Consider the following 9,921-nt stretch of genomic DNA (forward strand, 5'->3'; position numbering starts at 1 on the left):
TATACTGAAAACTATAAAACACTGCTGAAAAGGAAGAGATGAAATAAATGGAAAGACATCTTCTGTTTTAACAATTTCCTATTGTTAAAATGTCAATACTACCCAAAGCAATCTATAGATTTAATGAAATCCCTAGTAAAATCCAATGACTTTTTTTTCTGGAAACAGAAAAACCCATAGTAAAATTAAAATTCATGTGGAATCTCAAGGGGAGCCCAAACAGCTAAAGAACAAAGTTGAAAAAGACTTATACTTCTTTCAAAACTTTCTACAAAACTACAATAATCAAAACAGTGGGTAAATGACATAAAGACAGATAGAGACCAAAAGGATATAACAGAGCCCAGAAAAAAACTTCACAATTTTTTGTCAAATGATTTTTGACAAGGGTGCCAAGACATTCAATGGAGAGTGGATAGTCTTTTCAAGAAATAGCGCTAGAAAAAATGGATATACAACATGCAGCTAGACCCTTTCCTTACACCATATAAAAAGCTAATTCAAAATAGGTCAAGAGAGACCTAAACATATATATGTGGTAAGCTAAAACTATAAGACTCTTAGAATAAAACATATGGGACCACCTTAATGACATCAGATTTGGCAATGACTTTGTGGAAATAATATCAAAAGCATAAGCAACAACTGGCTCGGCGCCTGTGGCTCAAGTGGCTAAGACGCCAGCCACATACACCTAAGGTGGTGGGTTCGAGTCCAGCCCAGGCCCGCCAACCAACAATGATGGCTGCAACCAAAAAAGTAGCCAGGTGTTGTGGCAGGCGCCTGTGGTCCCAGCTACTTGGGAGGCGGAGGCAGGAGACTCACTCGAGCCCAGGAGTTGGAGATTGCTGTGAGTAATGCCACAGCACTCTACCCAGGCTCCGTCTCAAAAAAAAAAGTATAAGCAACAAAAGAAAAAATAGGTAAGTTGGGTTTCATCAAAATTTGTACATCAAAATAGACTATCAACAAAGTAAAAACACAACCCATGGAATTATCTAAAAATCATTTGTCGGATAAGGGATTGATATCCAGAATAATAAACAATTCCTACAACTCAACAACAAAAAAAAAGACAACTCAACTAAAAGATAGACAAAAGATAAAAATAAACATTTCTCAAAAAAGAATACACAAATGGCGAATAAGCATAGGAAAAGATACTCACCATCACTCATCATTATGGGAACGCAAATCAGAACGACAATGATTCTACTTCATACCCATTATGATGGCATTTATTTTATAAATAATAAATTTTTGCAAAACAAAATAACAAGTGTTGGCAAGGATGTGAAGAAACTGGAACCCTCATGCACTGCTGGTGGGAATGTAAAATAGTGCAGCTGCTGTAAAAAACAATATGGTGGTTCCTCAAAAAATTACACACGGAATTACTAAGATCCAGCAATTCCATTTCTGGGTGTATACACAAAAGAAACTGAAACTGGTACTGAATTTTTACACTCATATTAATAGGAGCACTATTCATAATAGGCAAAAGATGAAAACAGCCCAAATGTCCATCAACAGATGATGAAACAATGTGGTATAATATTGTTCCATATAATGGAATGAAATTCTCTGAACAATGCATGCCACATGAATCAATCTTGAAGATACTATGCAAAGTGAAATAAGCCAGACATAAAAAACAAATATTATGGTTCTACTTACATGAAGCACTTAACTACAGTCAAATTCATAGAGACAAAAAGTAGGATAGTGGTTACCAAGGGCTACAGGCAGTGAGGAGTTACTGTTTGATGGACAGAGTTTCTGTTTGGGATGATGAAATGTTCTAGAGATAGAAGTGATAGTTACACAACAACGTGAATATACTTAATGCCATGACTGGCACTCTTAAAAATGGCTTAAATGGTAAATTTTATGCCATGTTTACAGTCACACATTTCTTTTCTTTTTTTTTTTTTTTAAATACAGAATCTCATTTTTTTGCCCTGGCATCATAGTTCAAATCTTGGGCTCAAGCGAGCCTCTTGCCTCATTTTTTTCATTTTTAGTAGAGACAGGGGTCTCACTCTTGCTCAGGCTGGTCTTGAACAAATGAGCTCAAGTGATCTACCTGTCTCAGCCTCCCAGAGTGCTAGGATTACAGGCATGAGCCACTGTACCCAGCCATAACATTTCAATTAACAATGAAGTGAATATATGTCAGCTGTCCCACAGGATTATAATAGAGCTCCCTATACAGGTGTGCCACGTTTTTTTTGAGACAGAATCTCAAGCTGTCGCCCTGGGTAGAGTGCCTTGGTGTCATAGCTCATGGCAACCTCCAACTCTTAGGCTCAAATAATCCTCTTGCCTCAGTTTTCTAGGGGGGATGGGAGGGAGAAAAACCAACTGTGGGCTTGCAAACCACCTTGACTGCAATACAAAGCTACAGCTAATTACAGTGACATGAACCTGGTCAAATGGTGGAACAGTTAAGTTATGTAACAGCTTTCTAGCCTAGGAAGCAACATCAGTTAAATAACTTTAAACTCTAGTGTTTCATCCACTAAGTATAGAAAATAACAAGGTTTTCCTAAGACACATAGTACTGGGAGACAATTAAACTGGCAGATAAGCATCTGGTAATTACTAAGAGTTTAAAGATATAACTTTATGATATAGTACATGATATAGTTCTGTGGGAAAAACAGAATGAGAATTTGGCAAGAAGCAGATTTATTTGTCTGAACTACAAATAACTCCGTAAAACAGTCTCCCATTCCAGAATCCCTTTGACCTCAGTGGTAAGTCTCTGAACTGGACTGCTACTTCAGCTAGGGGCCTCCCTATGCTAGTAACAGTAATGATTTTTCCTTTGTAAAACATCTGACCGATTCTTGGCAAACACTGTCATAAAAGCAGAACACAACAGCAATGCTAGTACAATCCTATGCTCGTCCTTGTGCACATTTTTCTTCCTTAGTTTTCCTTAATCATGAAGAAGCAGAAGGAATGAGGAAGAGAAAGGGGAGGGGGAAATGATAACAAAAGCTCAAATCCTAGAATATATAGGCTAAGTAGATTTTCACCCCAAAACTTAGCCATAATCTTCTGAAGGCAAATGTCCTTTGTAACACCCCCTTCCGTGGTTGCCACTTTTTCTAAACCGCAGACCTTCCTGACTTGCAGCAGGGCCAAACCAGATTATAGTTATGTGGTAGGTTCTGTCAGGCGAGCTTTGACGAGGTCTCAAAATAGACCCTGGGTACCAGCCAGGGATACTGCCACTCACAAGTTTCAACTTCATCATACTTTAGCCCCTCGGCATTTTTTTTTTCCTCTAGTCTCTCTCATTTCAAAAGGGCAAAGGATCCTGAACTTCCTCCTGGCCAGGAATGACCTGTAATACATCAAAATTAAACATTTAAACCTCTTCTCACGGTGGGAGAGATAATTAAAAAAAATTAAATCTCCCTTATTCTGCTGACAAACACTGTGCAAAATAAAGATAACCTGTACCTACTTTCTGACTTGAGAAATTAATTCAAAATAGCACTCTGCTGTGTCTGCAAGAGAAGTTTTGGATAAAAAACTCCACAGATATTTATTTTACAATGAACAGACTAGGATATAGAAGATAAAAGAAGAGAAGAGGTAGGCAGGCTATTAATTTCTCTTATGACTAATAACATAATAGCGGACTTCAGCAAGGCAAGAGTTTAAACTATATGCAATGTGTCTAATTGATACTGGTCATAAAATCAACCTACTATAAAATGTAGCCATTTATTTATTGCCAAATACATAAATGGTTTCTATATGACACCATCAGTCTTCAAACCATAATCTTTCTACTGTTATTATCACAAATAAAATAAACCTGATATTCAAATGCTTTAAACTGCCTTATAAAATACATTTGCAAGTTTGTGTGTGTGTGTGTGTGTGTGTGTGTGTTTACTTTTTAGAGAGAGGATGCAATGGCATGATTACAGCTCACTGTAACCTCAAACTCTTGGGCTCAAGGGATCCTGCCTAAGCCTCCCCTAGAAGCTGGAACTACACCACACCCAGCTAATTTTAGAGACAAGTTCTCACTGTGTTGCCCAGGCTGGTCTCAAGCAATTCTCCCATCTCAGCCTCCCAAAGTGCTGGATTACAGACATGAACCAATACACTGGCCTTTCCAAATAGCACTAAAATATTTTTTTTCCACTTTAAAATTTATATTATTTATTTTTCTTTTTTTAATTTTATTTCAGAATACTTTGGGGGTACAAACAGTTTGGTCACATAAATTGCTCTGATACCATTTTGAATCAAAGTTAAAAGTGTGCCCATCACCCAGAGAGTGTGCATTGTATGAGTCAGGTGTGAATTTACCCATTACAATAAATTTCTATCCTTGTTAATACAGTGGTATTTCTTTTTTAAAAAAAGAAAGGAGAAATAAATCTTTTCATTTTCACAATTTAAAGTACCTATTTACAGTCACTTCTGGAAATACATTCCACATATATACTTACAAACTAATACAAAGACTTGTGTACGAGCTGTTCATTATAACTGAACAGCTAAAAGGCTAAAAGCAATCTAAATGTATGTTAGTTGAGAACAGCAAAATAAATTATGGTTCATCTACACTACACATCCTACTTTCAAAAAACAGGACATCCAGTCTCTTGAAAAAATGAGATGGAGTTATGTGCTAATACAGAGAGATCTTCATGCATCAAAGACAAGAATAAAGGTACAGGATACTTCTCCTAAGCATATATGATTGTATATGTAATAGAAATCTGCAGAGGAATACATAACAGTGGTTGCTTGGATTAGGAGGTGGGGAGAAGGAAAAGCTAGGAGTTTATGGTGGAAGGCCAACTTTCTTCTCATCACATAACATTTTCTTTTTAAATGTTTTACCAATTTTTTTTTAACTGAGACAGTCTCAAATTCTCCCTCTATATACATATCACTTCTTTCCCCTTCCTAACCATCTCTACTTTTATCTGTTGTTTTCCTTACCCACTAGACTAAAACAAAAGCACACATACGTAGCAAGTCTCAGAGTTTCTCTAAGAAATAGAATTCTCTTTTGACCCTCCACCAAAATAAATAAACAATAAAACAAATGAAAAAGTGTAACACAGGATCCCAGTTGTTAGCCTAACACTTGATTCCCTGTAAGTCTAGCCTAATTTATTACAGGCCAAAAAGTTTTAAAAGTGAAAGCGCTATCATGTGCAAGCAAAAACTTCACTTCCAAAGGTGTCCTGTTATATCAGAGGGAAATATGGAGAAAATGACTAAGTGTTTTTACTTACAAGGTAAATTTTGCTTAATTCCTACCTTCGGAAGTTTTAGAAGATGTGTTTTAAATAATGGTCACAAAGTCTATTCTTTATTTAAAAATGGGTAAGTTAGTTAATTTTTCTAGTTAAGGAACCACCTTTCCATCTAGATTGAGAGAAAGTAACTACCTAAAAGGAAAAGGTGATGAAATGGCCTCTATTTTGTAGATGCAATGGATAGTACTCCTAAGATAAGGATGGAACTTTATTTCCTCTTTTTTTTTTTTTTTGGAGACAGAGTCTCACTATGTCACCCTTAGTAGAGTGCCATAGCGTCACAGCTCACAGCAACCTCAAACTCTTGGGCTTAAGCAATTCTCTTGCTTCAGCCTCCCAAGTAGATGGGACTACAGGCGCCAGCCACAACGCCCAGCTTTTTTTGTTGTTGTTATTGTAGGTGTCATTGTTGTTTGGCAGGCCTAGGCCAGGTTCGAACCCAGTAGCCCCGGTGTATGTGGCTGGCACCCTAGCCTTTGAGCTATAGGTGCTGAGCCAGAACTTTATTTCCACTTAAAGGATCCTCATCAACATTCTCAGCACACTGCAAGAATTATTTTTCTCTATACATCAATTCTGTTCCTTCTCACACTAGGAGCAGAGTAAAAAATTCAGAAAGAGCTTTGCAAGATATCAATCCTTCCCTCTTGCTAAATTCATTTCTAGTATGGGTTTGTTTTAGAAAGAGAAAAAGGAGAGAGAGAAGGACTTTGTGAAATATATTCTCCATATTACTTTTTTCTTTCATTATGGAAATGCTTAAATACCGGCCTAAAAAGGGAAACCCCTTGCATATCTACCTATCAAGGCTGCTAGTTACGGTGGTTTCCACAAGGGATTTTCCAAAAGGGAATCTCGGTTTACAAAGAACTGAAACTCTTAAGTCACTATTAGCTGGACAAAAATCAAAAACAACAGTAGGAAACATTCTAAATAAAAGAATGGATACCCAAAGTTTTTAAAAATTTAGTAAAAAATTAAAGGAATTTGATAAGCCAGACCAATAGAATAAACTTGCCATTACTTTATAACTAAAGTTCTTTATAAATGAAAATCAAGGTAAAATAAGCTGAATTCCAAAAGATGGAAAAGAAAATCAAGGCTAAGAAAATCGATAACAAAATCTTTAACAACATTTTGAAAACCAAAATGATCAAATTACATTTCAGCAATGAGAAGTTATTTCTAATTTAAAATGAATCCACTCCAATAATAAATCACAACTTCAATTCATACTTCCTTCTATACTAGAACTTAAATAAGAACTCAACATAACCTCACTCTCCATTTTTAAGAACAGAATCACAAAAATGGGTGATGAATAGTCAAAAGACTATTTTGTATAGTGCAAATTTTTTCAGTGAACTTTTTCATACCTTAGTTTTGGTAGCTCTCCTTTCCACTGACATTTATTTTACTTCTAGACCCCTTCATTTATCTTCCCACATCTGGCAAAAAAAAGGGGGGGTGGTTAAGTCACAACAATCACTTAAGAACTAACAAATTACTCTAAATCCAAGCATTCTTGCAATACTTCAACTTTTATTTCCTTACCATCCTTCATGACAATAAATGTCCATCAACAAACGTAAAAGAATGTAATATAACACTTCCTATATCATTAGGAATAGCTTCTCTTTAAATAGGCAAAAACAAACTTAGCTCTCCTCTATTCAACTTTAAGATTCATATCAATGATTCACAAAGTGAGTGACCTAACTTCCAAATGAATCATACTTTCCAAATACATGAGTGTATTATAATACTAGGTCATCATTTCTCTATCTGTTAAACAAGGTTAATTCTGCAAGACTTTCAAATCACAGCAAACATAGAGGCCCTGCCTACTAACTCTATCTGCAACAATGCATTCACCAACAATTGCACCTTTCTGTGCAGATTCACTCCCAAAATAAAAACAGTACCTTGGAAAAAAATGATAAATACTGATTAAGAAGTTATCCATCCATACCCTGCACTCCATCTCTTCTGTTCCACTTCTGCATCCACATTCTTTTCCCACCGGGATAACACAAAAAATTAATAGTCACTAGTACCCGAACAAACATCTGTTCATCAATTAACCTACTCTGGGTTTTTTTGTTTGTTTGTTTACAGCAGAAATGCTGAGTCATTAAATAGGAACTTCAATAAAACGAAATACAGTCAAAGTTTTCGATACATTTTCCTAGCCATATCTCAGAAGTCTGATATTTCAATCTCCCACGGTGAAAAATGCAAAGCAAACACTTTGACTTTTTCCCCCCCGAAGAAAGAAAAAGAAGTAGGTTCCCTTAGTTCTCCCAGCTCCCTGATGGGATCCAGGCCTAACTGGCGCTATAAAACTTAATCTGAGTATGAATAATGTCCCATACTAGTCAAGCATTAACCCCGACCCTCCCAACAAACGCCTGTTAAACCCTCGCTTCAGTTCGAGTAGGGGAGGAAGAAGTAAAAATCCCATAAAAATGCTACGCCCTCCAATGACCTGACACCTTTCCCTAGGTTGCTGGTCCAGGACAGAACCAAGTGGGGCTTGCGACGTCTAGGGCGGAATAGAAGGAGCCTCGGGCACCCGAAAGAGACAGCTGCCTAATTTAATTCCTCCTACAATGGGAAAGATACCTTCCTTCTCCCATGAGCAGAGAAGAGAACCAGCATTAGAAATCAGGCGTGAAGCTTCAGAAGGCAGCAGGCAGGGGGCGACCCCGGCCCAGTGGCCCGGTAGCCCGCTAGGCTCTAGCCAGTCTCCAAGGAATCCCGGCCTATAGCTAGAGTCGGTAGCATCAGGAATCTCACAAGGCTGCGGAGGCCAGGAATGGGCTCCCCCCAACTCCTTGCTCCAAGCTCAACTGCGGGAGGAGCGGCCCTTACCTGTGTCTGGGCGCGGGCTCTGGCTGAGTCGTCGCCCGCGAAGGGCCGGATCGCGGCTAGCCAACCGGACGCCCTCCGGAGCCAGGGACGAGGGGCGCGGCTGGACAATTTGGTCCCAGGTTCTCAGTCGGGTGGACCGGGACGTACACGGCGTCTCCCAGTGCCAATGGCCAGCTGGTCAGTTACACTGGTGTGCCCTCAGCTTCTAGGCTGGGACAGCAGGAACCGGCCCACGGGAGGAGCCGCAGCCAGAGCGCCAGGCAGAGAAGGCGAAGGAGGGGCGGGGCCAAGGGGTCAACGACCCGCTCACCCGGAAGTAGTTGTGGTCGCGGCTGGCGCGAGGGCTGCAGGCCACAGGCCTGCTTTGGGCCCCGCGGGGCAAAGTACCCTGGGCGGTCCCGCGGCGAGCTGCGCGTCAGACGAGCGGGTGACAGTCCCCAAACGGCTAGGTTCCTGCCTCCTTGCCACGCCATTGCGAGTCGTGGGGAATGCGCGGAAGGGAGGGCGGCGAGGCCTGTCAGCAGGGCCGGGCCTGGGCCTCTGGTAGGGTGGAGGCCGTGGGTGGCTCCTCTACATCCGCGATTCCTTCCCAGCCCCTTCAACCCCTGAAACCTGAATAGTTAAGTGAACTATTGTTCGGATTCAAGGCTGCACCTGTTCTAGTCGCCTCTAAACTGTCCGGCCTGGTGAGCTTGGGTAAGTGAGCTGGTGTTGTGCTCTGACTGTAGGGAATAACTATGCGAGGATGGGTGTGGTTGAAATGTCAAAAGGCTTATTTTCAAAATCAAAGTGTGTGATCTTAAAATTATTTCTGGAGAAGATTGCTTGCTAGGGGGGGCGGAGAAAGGATTATAGAATCAGTTAAAAACCCAATAGATACATTAACTGTCATTTATTATAGAAGTATCTGTTGAGGCCCACCAGGTTCAAGGCACTTGGAAAGCTTGCCTTCTAGTGGGATAGACTAACTTAAGCAAACAAACAAGATAATGACAGATTAGAGTAAGGCTCTTCAGGAAACACAGTGATGAGAAACATTCTATGCACCACACCTTTTTGGCTGAATAGGATGGCTAGAGAAGATGTCCAGGAGGAAGTGGTAGTTGAGCAGCCTCCTGACGGAAAAGGCAGGCACTTAGAACGTTACATACAGGGCCTCTGGATTCCAGAACCCTCCTGAATAAACAATTATTCACACGTCTCAACCACACCCACTTGCTTTCTTGTTGCCTACAGTCTGAGCGCCACCCCAGGCCACTTACCCAAACCCACCTTGAACTGGCAAGTGTATCAATTACATAACTAGCCCTCCCTCGTCGTAGGGTCAGAAGGGCTGGGCATGTTAAGAGACCGTTTATAAAACTTGCTAACCTAAGGCTGGAGGGATGTGGCGTTAGCCTAGCTCACAGCAACCTCAAACGCTTGGGTTTAGATGATTCTTTACTGCAGGGGTCCTCAAACTTTTTAAACAGGGGGCCAGTTCACTGTCCCTCAGACCCTTGGAGGGCCGGACTGCGCGCCCCGGGACGAATCGGCTGCTAAGCAGGCCAGGCAGCTGTGGCAAAAACACCCGGTGAGCCAGATAAATGTCCTAGGCGGGCTGCGTGCAGCCCGTGGGCTGTAGTTTGAGGACGCCTGCTCTACTGCCTCAGCCTCCCAAGTAGCTGTAACTACAGGCGCCCACTACAATGCCCAGCTAATTTTTCTATTTTTAATAGAGCCAGAGGTGTTTTTTTTTTTTTTT

General features: G+C 40.5%; 1 protein-coding gene across 3 annotated transcripts in view; it reads right to left on the bottom strand.

Moving 5' to 3' along the window:
• LRRFIP2 (LRR binding FLII interacting protein 2) overlaps positions 1 to 8,411 on the bottom strand; it is a 144,405-nt gene extending 135,994 nt beyond the window's left edge. The window contains exons 1-3 of one of the 3 annotated variants that reach the window (XM_023514016.1): positions 8,178 to 8,411; positions 6,680 to 6,751; positions 3,248 to 3,355 (exon numbers count right to left, since the gene is read on the bottom strand). The gene's annotated coding sequence lies outside the window, so the exon portion shown is untranslated. Of the gene's footprint in view, positions 1 to 3,129; positions 3,356 to 6,679; positions 6,752 to 8,177 lie in introns of all 3 variants that reach the window. The other 2 variants (XM_023514017.1, XM_023514010.1) reach the window with 2 other exon arrangements.
• Positions 8,412 to 9,921: the final 1,510 nt, after the last annotated feature.

Source organism: Otolemur garnettii, unplaced genomic scaffold, assembly GCF_000181295.1.
Source record: "Otolemur garnettii isolate 467f Iridium unplaced genomic scaffold, OtoGar3 scaffold00002, whole genome shotgun sequence".
Classification (NCBI taxonomy): Eukaryota; Metazoa; Chordata; class Mammalia; order Primates; family Galagidae; genus Otolemur; species Otolemur garnettii.